We start from the raw sequence: 12,611 nt of genomic DNA, 5'->3' as shown, positions 1-12,611 counted from the left end.
TATAGTGCACGCGTGTAATGGTGTCCCCGCACTCACAAAGTCCGGGGAATTTGCCCTGAACAATGTGGGAGCACCGTGGCTAGTGCCAGGGTGCCCACACACTAAGTAACTTAGCACCTAACCTTTACCAGGTAAAGGTTAGACATATAGGTGACTTACAAGTTACTTAAGTGCAGTGAAAATGGCTGTGAAATAATGTGTGCATTATTTCACTCAGGCTGCAGTGGCAGGCCTGTGTAAGAATTGTCAGAGCTCCCTATGGGTGGCAAAAGAAATGCTGCAGCCCATAGGGATCTCCTGGAACCCCAATACCCTGGGTACCTCAGTACCATATACTAGGGAATTATAAGGGTGTTCCAGTATGCCAATGTGAATTGGTGAATTTGGTCACTAGCCTGTTAGTGACAATTTGGAAAGAAATGAGAGAGCATAACCACTGAGGTTCTGAATAGCAGAGCCTCAGTGAGACAGTTAGTCATAACACAGGTAACACATACAGGGCACACTTATGAGCACTGGGGCCCTGGCTGGCAGGGCCCCAGTGACACATACAACTAAAACAACATATATACAGTGAAAAATGGGGGTAACATGCCAGGCAAGATGGTACTTTCCTACAGTACCTCTGAGTTCTTTGACTCTGTGCTCGCTGTTGTCCTTCATAGGCACCGTCCGCTGGGACATGTGAGGAGATGGCGGCATCTTCCGGTGTACCGACCGTTGGTGGACCTGTCAACAATGGAGGAAAGACATGTGATCATCACATACAGGCTTGACCGTGCCACAATCCAGGAACTGTGTACCCAGTTGGAGCCAGACCTGATGTCAGCTATCCGCCATCCCACAGGAATCCCCCCTCAAGTGCAGGTGCTGTCAGTGCTCCATCTCCTTGCAAGTGGGTCATTTCAAACAACAGTGGCCATAGCATCAGGGATGTCCCAGCCTATGTTTTCCAACGTGTTGTCCAGAGTGTTGTCAGCCCTGCTGAAACACATGCGGAGCTACATCGTTTTCCCTCAGGTGGAGGATTTGCCTACAGTGAAAGGTGATTTCTATGCCCTGGGACATATCCCCATCCTCATAGGTGCCTTTGATGGGACACATGTGGCTTTGGTACCCCCCACAGGAGTGAACAGGTGTACAGAAACCGGAAGAGTTATTATTCAATGAATGTGCAGATGGAATGGTTGGCCGACCAGTACATCTCCCATGTGAATGCCAAGTTCCCTGGCTCAGTGCATAACACCTACATCCTGCGGAATAGCAGCATCCCTTATGTGATGGGTCTACTCCAGAAGCACCGTGTGTGGCTATTAGGTGAGAACCTGGAAGCTAGTGAGTGGGAATGGTTGTCTGGGTCTGGGGATATCCCTCCAGGTTAGTGTGTGTCTAACAGTTGTCCCTCGCCATTTGCAGGGGACTCTGGTTACCCCAAACTGTCATGGCTACTGACCCCAGTGAGGAATCCCAGGACCAGGGTAGAGGAACGCTACAATGAGGCCCATGGGAGAACTAGGAGGGTGATCGAGCGGACCTTCAGTCAGGCCAGGTTCTGGTGCCTCCATATGACAGGTGGATCCCTATTCTACTCACCAAAGAAGGTGTGCCAGATCATCGAGGCCTGCTGTATGCTTCACAACTTGGCATTGTGACGACAGGTGCCTTTTCTGCATGAGGATGGTCCAGGTGGCGGTGTTGTTGCAGCTGTGGAGACTGTGGACAGTGAAGACGATGAAGCAGAAGAAGAAGACATGGACAACAGGGACTCAGTGATCCAGCAATATTTCCAGTGAAACACAGGTAAGAATACTAACCGGCCTACTACATGTACTTAAACACTATTACCTCTCTACTGTCTGTCGTTTTCACCCAGTGTATGGTCACTGAGTTGTCACTTTCCCTTACGATTTCACAGATGTGGGTCCCACAGTGTGACATCTGCTTTGATTCCTCATGGACTACAGCTGTGTGACATAGGTATGTTGACATTACAAAGGAAAGAGCTTTTTGCCACAGTAATTGCTAATAGAGTATTCCGATCACAGACTGACTCCAGATTGTTTTGTGCTTTAAGGGTGTTTATTTTAGTGCTCAGCATTGGAGGGGGTAGCAAAATGGTGAGGGGTGATGGCGGAGGAATGTCCATAGCAGAGTCCAGTCTATTAGTCTCACAGGTGCATTGCCCAAATGGGCATAGGAAGTGGAGCTGGGGCAGTTTAAGGATGGACAGGGTGACAAAGTGGGACAGTAGGATGACAATCAGGGTGGTCTCATTTCTTGGCGGGGGTCTTGGCATCGTTCTCTGTCTTTGTCCTGGATCTCAGGGACTGTTTGCAAGGTGGTTCTCCCTCTGCAGGGGTTGGGGTGCTGGTGTGGTGGTCCTGTGGCGGTGCCTCCTGTCCACTAGCACCGGCGGAGGTGGTGGGCAGTTCATCGTCCAGGCTAGTGTCAGGGGCCCCTTGTAGTGTCACAGTGTCCCTCCTGGTATTGAGTACTTCCTTCAGTACCCCTATGATGGTGCCCAGGGTGGAATTGATGGTTCTGAGTTCCTCCCTGAAGCCCAAATACTGTTACTCCTGCAGCCGCTGGGTCTCCTGAAACTTTGCGAGTACCGCTGCCATCGTCTCCTGGGAGTGGTGGTATGCTCCCATGATGTTGGAGAGGGCCTCCTGGAGAGTGGGTTCCCTGGGCCTGTCCGCCCCCTGTCGCACAGCAGCCCTCCCTGTTCTCCTGTGTTCCTGGGCCTCCGTCCCCTCGACCGTGTGCCCACTACCACTGCCCCCAGGTCCCTGTTGTTGTTGGGGTGGTGGGTGGAGGAGGCTGGACTGGCTTGTAGTGGGTACCAAGGGGTAGTTACACCTTGCACCAGGCCCAGGTATCCCTTATTAGTGTAGAGGGGTGTCTAGCAGCTTAGGCTGATAGAAAAGGTAGCTTTAGCAGAGCAGCTTAGGCTGAACTAGGAAACGAGTTAAGCTCCTACAGTACCACTAGTGTCATATGCACAATATCATAAGAAAACACAATACACAGATATACTAAAAATAAAGGTACTTTATTTTTATGACAATATGCCAAAAGTATCTCAGTGAGTACCCTCAGTATGAGGATAGCAAATATACACAAGATATATGGACAAAATACCAAAATATGCAGTAATAGCAATAGAAAAACAGTGCAAACTATGTATAGTCATAATAGTATGCAATGGGGGCACATGGGGATAGGGGAAACACAAACCATATACTCTAGAAGTGGAATGCGAACCACGAATGGACCCCAAACCTATGTGACCTTGTAGAGGGTCGCTGGGACTGTAAGAAAACAGTGAGGGTTAGAAAAATAGCCCACCCCAAGACCCTGAAAAGTGGGTGCAAAGTGCACCTAAGTTCCCCAAAGAGCACAGAAGTCGTGATAGGAGAATTCTGCAAGGAAGACCAACACCAGTAATGCAACAACGATGGATTTCCTGACGAGAGTACCCGTGGAACAAGGGGACCAATTCCAAAAGTCACGATCAAGTCGGGAGTGGGCAGATGCCCAGGAAATGCCAGCTGTGGGTGCAAAGAAGCTGCCACCGGATGGTAGAAGCTGTGGATTCTGCAAGAACGACAAGGGCTAGAAACTTCCCCTTTGGAGGATGGATGTCCCACGTCATGAAGAGTGGTGCAGAGGTGTTTCCGTGCAGAAAGACCGCAAACAAGCCTTGCTAGCTGCAAGGGTCACAGTTAGGGTTTTTGGATGCTGCTGTGGCCCAGGAGGGACCAGGATGTCGCCAATTGAGTGAGGAGACAGAGGGGGCGTCCAGCAAGACAAAGAGCCCACTCAGAAGCAATCAGCACCCGCAGAAGTGCCGGAACAGGCACTACAAAGTGGAGTGAACCGGAGCTCACCCGAAGTTGCACAAGAGGGTCCCACGAAGCCGGAGGATAACTCAGGAGGTCGTCCAATGCAGGTTAGAGTGCCGGGACCCAGGCTTGGCTGTGCACAAAGGAAATCCTGGAAGAGTGCACAGGAGCCGGAGTAGCTGCAAAACACGCGGTTCCCAGCAATGCAGTCTAGCGTGGGGAGGCAAGGACTTACCTCCACCAAACTTGGACTGAAGAGTCACTGGACTGTGGGAGTCACTTGGACAGAGTTGCTGAGTTCAAGGGACCTCGCTCGTCGTGCTGAGAGGAGACCCAGAGGACCGGTGATGCAGTTCATTGGTGCCTGCGATTGCAGGGGGAAGATTCCGTCGACCCACGGGAGATTTCTTCGGAGCTTCTAGTGCAGAGAGGAGGCAGACTACCCCCACAGCATCCACCACTAGGAAAACAGTCGAGAAGGTGGCAGGATCAGCGTTACAAGGTCACTGTAGTCGTCTTTGCTACTTTGTTGCAGTTTTGCAGGCTTCCAGCGCGGTCAGCAGTCGATTCCTTGGCAGAAGGTGAAGAGAGAGATGCAGAGGAACTCTGAAGAGCTCTTGCATTCGTTATCTAAGGAATTCCCCAAAGCAGAGACCCTAAATAGCCAGAAAAGGAGGTTTGGCTACCTAGGAGAGAGGATAGGCTAGCAACACCTGAAGGAGCCTATCAAAAGGAGTCTCTGATGTCACCTGCTGCACTGGCCACTCAGAGCAGTCCAGTGTGCCAGCAGCACCTCTGTTTCGAAGATGGCAGAGGTCTGGCGCACACTAGAGGAGCTCTGGGCACCTCCCAGGGGAGCTGCAGGTCAGGGGAGTGGTCACTCCCCTTTCCTTTGTCCAGTTTCGCGCCAGAGCAGGGCTGAGGGATCCCTGAACCGGTGCAGGCTGGCTTATGCAGAGATGGGCACCATCTGTGCCCATCAAAGCATTTCCAGAGGCTGGGGGAGGCTACTCCTCCCCAGCCCTGACACCTTTTCCCAAAGGGAGAGGGTGTAACACCTCTCTCTGAGGAAGTCCTTTGTTCTGCCTTCCTAGGCCAGGCCTGGCTGGACCCCAGGAGGGCAGAAACCTGTCTGAGGGGTTGGCAGCAGCAGCAGCTGCAGTGAAACCCCGGGAAAGGTAGTTTGGCAGTACCCGGGTCTGAGCTAGAGACTCAGGGGATCATGGAATTGTCTCCCCACTGCCGACAATTCCATGATCTTAGACATGTTACATGGCCATGTTCGGAATTACCATTGTGACGCTATACATATGTCGTGACATATGTATAGTGCACGCGTGTAATGGTGTCCCCGCACTCACAAAGTCCGGGGAATTTGCCCTGAACAATGTGGGAGCACCTTGGCTAGTGCCAGGGTGCCCACACACTAAGTAACTTAGCACCCAACCTTTACCAGGTAAAGGTTAGACATATAGGTGACTTATAAGTTACTTAAGTGCAGTGGTAAATGGCTGTGAAATAAAATGGATGTTATTTCACTCAGGCTGCACTGGCAGGCCTGTGTAAGAATTGTCAGATCTCCCTATGGGTGGCACATGAAAGGCTGCAGCCCATAGGGGTCTCCTGGAACCCCAATACCCTGGGTACCTCAGTACCATATACTAGGGAATTATAAGGGTGTTCCAGTATGCCAATGTAAATTGGTGAAATTGGTCACTAGCCTGTTAGTGACAATTTGGAAAGAAATGAGAGAGCATAACCACTGAGGTTCTGGATAGCAGAGCCTCAGTGAGACAGTTAGTCATAACACAGGGAACACATACAGGGTACACTTATGAGCACTGGGGCCCTGGCTGGCAGGGTCCCAGTGACACATACACTAAAAAATCATAAATACAGTGAAATATGGGGGTAACATCCCAGGCAAGATGGTACTTTCCTACACAACCCCCCCCCCAAACGAAGGACAATAAGACTAGCCATGACCTGATGAGTCTTCATTGTCTAAGTGGAAATATCTGGAGAGTCCATCTGCATTGGAGTGGGTACTCCCAAGTCTATGTTCCACTGTATAGTCCATTCCCTGTAGGGAGATGGACCACCTCAACAATTTAGGATTTTCACCTTTCATTTGTTTTAGCCAAAGTAGAGGTTTGTGGTCTGTCTGAACAATGAAGTGAGTGCCAGACAGGTATGGCCTCAACTTCTTCAGTGCCCAGACCACAGCAAAGGCCTCCCTCTCTATGGCAGACCAACGCTTTTCTCTAGGGGTCAACCTCCTGCTGATAGAAGCAACAGGTTGATCCTGGCCCTCAGAATTAAGTTGTGATAAGACTGCCCCTACCCCTAATTCAGATGCATCAGTTTGGACAATGAATTTTTTGGAGTAACAGGGGCTTTTCAGGACAGGCGCAGAGCACATGGCCTGCTTCAGCTCCTCAAAAGCTTTCTGACAGTTTGCTGTCCATAATACATTTTTAGGCATTTTCTTAGATGTGAGGTCATTAAGAGGGGCTGCAATGGAGCCATAGTTCTTTATGAACCTCCTGTAGTACCCAGTGAGGCCTAAGAAGGCTCACACTTGAGTCTGAGTTGTAGGGGGAACCCAATCCATAATAGTTTGGATTTCCCCCTGAAGTGGTGCAATCTGTTCTCCACCTACCAGGTGTCCCAGATAGACCACTTTCACCTGCCCTATCTGGCACTTTGAAGCCTTGATAGTGAGGCCTGCCTTTTGCAGGGCCTCCAAAACTTTCCATAGGTGGACCAGGTGATCATCCCAGCTGGAGCTAAAGACAGCTATATCATCTAGATATGCTGCACTAAAAGCTTCCAGCCCTTGCAGGACTGTGTTCACCAACCTTTGAAAAGTGGCAGGTGCATTTTCCAATCCAAAAGGCATTACTGTGAATTGGTAATGGCCTCCAATGGTTGAAAATGCAGGTTTTGCTTTTGCATCCTCTGATAACTTGATCTGCCAATACCCTGCAGTCAAATCAAAGGTGCTTAGATACTTGGCAGATGCCAGTGTATCTATTAGCTCATCTGCCCTGGGTATAGGGTGAGCATCAGTTCTGGTTACCTGGTTGAGACCTCTGTAGTCAACACAAAATCTCATTTCCCTTTTACCATCTTTGGAATGAGGTTTTGGTACAAGTACCACAGGAGAGGCCCATGGACTTTCAGAGTGTTCAACCACTCCCAGTTCAAGCATTTTCTGCACTTCTTGCTTTATGCAGTCTCTGACATGGTCAGGCTGCCTATGGATCTTACTTTTGACAGGCAAGCTGTCTCCAGTATCTATAGTGTGCTCACACCAAGAAGTGGTGCCTGGCACAGTAGAGAAGAGTTCAGAAAACTGACCCAGCAGATTTATGCAGTGGTCTTTCTGCTCAGCAATAAGACAATCTGCCAAAACTACACCTTCCACTAGAGCATCTTGTTCTGTGGAAGAGAAGAGATCAGGGAGAGGGTCACTCTCTTCTTCCTGTCCCTCATCTGTGGCCAGGAGCAGGTTGAGATCAGCCCTGTCATAGTAGGGTTTCAGGTGATTGACATGGAGCACCCTAAGGGGACTCCTGGCAGTGCCTAAGTCAACTAAGTAGGTGACTTCACCCTTTTTCTTAACAATAATGTGGGGTCCACTCCATTTGTCTTGGAGTGCTCTTGGGGCTACAGGCTCCAAGACCCACACTTTCTGCCCTGGTTGGTACTGAACCAAAACAGCCTTCTGGTCATGCCATTGCTTTTGGAGCTCTTGGCTGGCCTGAAGGTTTTTACTGGCCTTTTTCATGTACTCAGCCATTCTAGATCTTAGGCCAAGTACATAGTCCACTATGGCGGTCATTCTGACCCTGGCGGCGGAGGACCGCGGGAGCACCGCCGACAGGCCGGCGGTGCTCCAATGGGGATTCCGACCGCGGCGGTAAAGCCGCGGTCGGACCGGCACCACTGGCGGGCTCCCGCCAGTGTACCGCCGCCCCATTGAATCCTCCACGGCGGCGCAGCTTGCTGCACCGCCGCGGGGATTCCGACCCCCCCTACCGCCATCCAGATCCCGGCGGTCCGACCGCCGGGATCCGGATGGCGGTAGGGGGGGTCGCGGGGCCCCTGGGGGCCCCTGCAGTGCCCATGCCACTGGCATGGGCATTGCAGGGGCCCCCGTAAGAGGGCCCCTACATGTATTTCACTGTCTGCTGCGCAGACAGTGAAATACGCGACGGGTGCAACTGCACCCGTCGCACAGCTTCCACTCCGCCGGCTCGATTCCGAGCCGGCTTCATCGTGGAAGCCTCTTTCCCGCGGGGCTGGCGGGCGGTCTGAAGGCGACCGCCCGCCAGCCCAGCGGGAAAGTCAGAATTACCGCCGCGGTCTTTCGACCGCGGAACGGTAACCTGACGGCGGGACTTTGGCGGGCGGCTTCCGCCGCCCGCCAAGGTCAGAATGACCGCCTGTGTCTTGCTTTGGAGCTTTTAAAGGTTGTTCCCAACCCTCCTTCACAAGTGTTAGAGGACCTCTTACAGGGTGTCCAAATAGGAGTTCAAAGGGGCTGAAGCCCACTCCTTTCTGGGGTACCTCCCTGTAAGCAAAAAGGAGGCAAGGTAATAGGACATCCCATCTCCTGCGGAGTTTGTCAGGGAGTCCCATTATCATTCCTTTGAGAGTTTTATTAAACCTCTCAACCAGTCCATTTGTTTGTGGATGATAGGGTGTGGTGAACTTGTATGTCACACTATATTCCTTCCACATGGCCTTTAAGTAAGCAGACATGAAATTGCTTCCCCTGTCTGATACCACCTCTTTTGGGAAGCCCACCCTGGAAAAGATTCCCAGGAGGGCTTTTGCCACTGCAGGAGCTGTAGTGGTCCTTAGAGGAATTGCTTCAGGATATCTGGTGGCATGGTCCACTACTACCAAGATAAACCTATTGCCTGAAGCAGTAGGGGGGTCAAGGGGGCCAACTATGTCAACCCCTACCTTTTCAAAGGGAACCCCAACCACAGGCAGTGGAATAAGGGGTGCTTTTGGAGTGCCACCTGTTTTGCCACTGGCTTGACAGGTTTCACAGGGCTTACAAAATGCCTTTGTGGCCTCTGACATTCTAGGCCAATGAAACAAGGGGACAAGCCTGTCCCAAGTTTTAATTTGCCCCAAATGTCTAGTTAAGGCACTGTCGTGGGCTAGAGTTAGGAGGAACTTTCTGTATTCCTGAGGAATCACCAATCTCCTGGCAGCTCCAGGTTTTGGATCCCTTGCTTCAGTATACAAAAGGTTGTCCTCCCAGTAAACTCTGTGAGAGTCACTGACATCCCCATTTGCTTGTTTGACAGCTTGCTGCCTTAGACCCTCTAGTATGGGACAGGTATGCTGTGCCACACTCAGCTCCTCCTTGGCAGGCCACCCTTCACCCAAAAGCTCAGCAGTTTCTGCTTCCAGCTCCTCTGGTGTAGGTTCTGCACAGGGTGGAAATTCTTCTTCCTCAGAATTTGAATACACTGTAGAGGGAGGGATAGTAGGTAGTGTTTTACCTTTACTAACCCTAGCGTTAGGGAGCACTTGGTCCATTCTTCCAGGATCCAAGTCACCCTGTCCTTTTTGCTTTTTGGCCTGAGCTCTGGTTAAAGCAAAAGTATGCCCTGGAATGCCCAGCATTGCTGCATGAGCCTCCAACTCCACTTCTGCCCAAGCTGATGTCTCTAAATCGTTCCCTAGTAGGCAGTCTACAGGTAAATCTGAGGCAACCCCAACTTTCTTTGGACCAGTAACCCCCCCCCCCCAGTTGAGATTCACAACAGCCATGGGGTGGCTAAGAGTGTTGTTATGAGCATCAGTTACTTGGTACTGGTGACCAAGTAGGTGTTGTTCAGGGTGGACCAGTTTCTCTATTACCATTGTAACACTGGCACCTGTGTCCCTGTAGGCCTGAACCTCAACACCATTTATTAGTGGTAGTTGCTTGTACTTATCCATATTAAGGGGACAAGCAACCAAGGTGGATAAATCAATAGCCCCCTCAGAGACTAACACAGCCTCTGTGGTCTCCCTAACAAGACCAACCCCAACTAAATTACCAAAAGTGAGCCCAGCTACTCCCTTGGATTGGCTATTAGTAGGTTTGCTCCCACCACCACTGCTATTACTAGGGGCACTAGGTGTAGCAGCAAGGGTTGTAGTGGTAGGAGGCTTGGTGCTTTACTTTCGGCAACTGGGATCAGTTGTCCAATGGCCTTTTATTTTACATAAATAGCACCATGGTTTATTTTCTTTGTTTTTATTTGAAGAGGATTTGGGCCCACCTCCCCCACCAGAGTGTTTTTGTGGGCCTGATGAACACTCATTTTTAGATTTGTCCCCACCCTTGTCAGAAGACTTACCATCCTTCTTCTTGCCATCCTTGTCACCCCCTGTATGAACTTTTCTGTTTACCCTTGTTCTGACCCATTTGTCTGCCTTCTTTTCCAATTCTTGGGGAGAGGTCAGATCAGAGTCTACCAGGTGCTGGTGTAACAAATCAGACACACAATTATTAAGAATATGCTCTCTCAGGATTAAGTTATACAGGCTTTCATAGTCAGAAACTTTACTGCCATGTAACCACCCCTCCAAGGCCTTCACTGAATGGTCAACAAAGTCTACCCAGTCTTGTGAAGACTCCTTTTTGGTTTCTCTGAACTTGATCCTGTACTGTTCAGTGGTTAAGCCATAACCATCAAGGAGTGCATTCTTAAGAACTGTAAAATTATTGGCATCACTTTCTTTAACAGTAAGGAGCCTATCCCTACCCTTTCCACTGAAAGATAGCCATAGGATAGCAGCCCACTGCCTTTGAGGGACCTCCTGTACAACACAGGCCCTCTCAAGTGCAGCAAACCACTTGTTAAGGTCATCCCCCTCCTTGTAAGGGGGAACTATCTTGTGCAGATTCCTAGAATCATGCTCTTTTACAGGATGATTATTTGGATTACTGCTGCTGCCACCATGGGGTCCTAACCCTAACCCCAACCTCTGTCTTTCTTTTTCTAAATCAAAGGACTGCCTATCTAAATCCAGCTGTTGCTTCTTGAGCTTCAGCCTGGATTCTTCCACTCTCAATCTATTGAGTTCCCTTTCTAACACTCTGTCATCAGGGTGGGTGGGTGGGGCATGCCTTGACACAGAACTATGGTGAGAATGAACAGAGGGAGACCTGGCCCTAACAGATGGCACTCTAACAACCTGGCTAACAAAAGTAACACTCCTACTGTGATGAGAACTCACATTAGTACCAGCATTGCTAGGTGGCCTGCTAATGGGCAGATTGGGAAGGTTCCCTTCTAAATCTTTTGCTAGGGGTGCCCCAGGGTCAGATTGGGAACCATCAGCTAATTTCTCAACAGAAGTGCCAACTAAGGTCTTATCTTGTTCAATGAGCATATTAACTAACAGTTCTCTAGAGGGATTCTTCCCTACCCCTAAACCTCTTTCAATGCAGAGACTCCTTGCTCCTTTCCAGCTAAGGTGATCATAAGCAAGTTTGGACAGATCAACAGTTTGACCTGTGCCAGACATTATAGAAAGTGTTTAAGGGACAGAAAAAGTTTTTAGAACTTTTTAAAGGACAGAAAAAAAAACTTTTAAAACTTTTTAAGAACTTTTTGAAAGTTTAGAGGTACTTTTCAGCACTTAGCAAAGAAGTGAGAGAAGAAAAGCAAAACTTTTTGGTTAGGTGTACATACACTGAACTTGTTTTGTATATTTTTCTCTTATGAAAAGTACAACATGACAAAGTGGTAAGTAGTTGCAAAGTACTTATCCCACCGCTGCACAACCAATGTAGGATGCTGGACTGGCTTGTAGTGGGTACCAAGGGGTACTTACACCTTGCACCAGGCCCAGGTATCCCTTATTAGTGTAGAGGGGTGTCTAGCAGCTTAGGCTGATAGAAAAGGTAGCTTAGCAGAGCAGCTTAGGCTGAACTAGGAGACGAGTGAAGCTCCTACAGTACCACTAGTGTCATATGCACAATATCATAAGAAAACACAATACACAGATATACTAAAAATAAAGGTACTTTATTTTTATGACAATATGCCAAAAGTATCTCAGTGAGTACCCTCAGTAAGAGGATAGCAAATATACACAAGATATATGTACACAATACCAAAATGTGCAGCAATAGAAAAACAGTGCAAACAATGTATAGTCACAATAGTATGCAATGGGGGCACATAGAGATAGGGGCAACACAAACCATATACTCTAGAAGTGGAATGCGAACCACAAATGGACCCCAAACCTATGTGACCTTGTAGAGGGTCGCTGGGACTGTAAGAAAACAGTGAGGGTTAGAAAAATAGCCCACCCCAAGACCCTGAAAAGTGGGTGCACAGTGCACCTAAGTTCCCCAAAGAGCACAGAAGTCGTGATAGGGGAATTCTGCAAGGAAGACCAACACCAGTAATGCAACAACAATGGATTTCATGACGAGAGTACCTGTGGAACAAGGGGACCAATTCCAAAAGTCACGATCAAGTCGGGAGGGGGCAGATGCCCAGGAAATGCCAGCTGTGGGTGCAAAGAAGCTGCCACCGGATGGTAGAAGCTGAGGATTCTGCAAGAACGACAAGGGCTAGAAACGTCCCCTTTGGAGGATGGATGTCCCACGTCGTGAAGAGTGGTACAGAGGTGTTTCTGTGCAGACAGACCGCAAACAATCCTTGCTAGCTGCAAGGGTCGCGGTTAGGGTTTTTGGATGCTGCTGTGGCCCAGGAGGGACCAGGATGTCGC

This window comes from Pleurodeles waltl, chromosome 4_1 (genome assembly GCF_031143425.1).
Source record: "Pleurodeles waltl isolate 20211129_DDA chromosome 4_1, aPleWal1.hap1.20221129, whole genome shotgun sequence".
Classification (NCBI taxonomy): Eukaryota; Metazoa; Chordata; class Amphibia; order Caudata; family Salamandridae; genus Pleurodeles; species Pleurodeles waltl.
The sequence above is the reverse complement of the archived record's forward strand: the minus strand, read 5'-3'. Positions refer to the sequence as shown.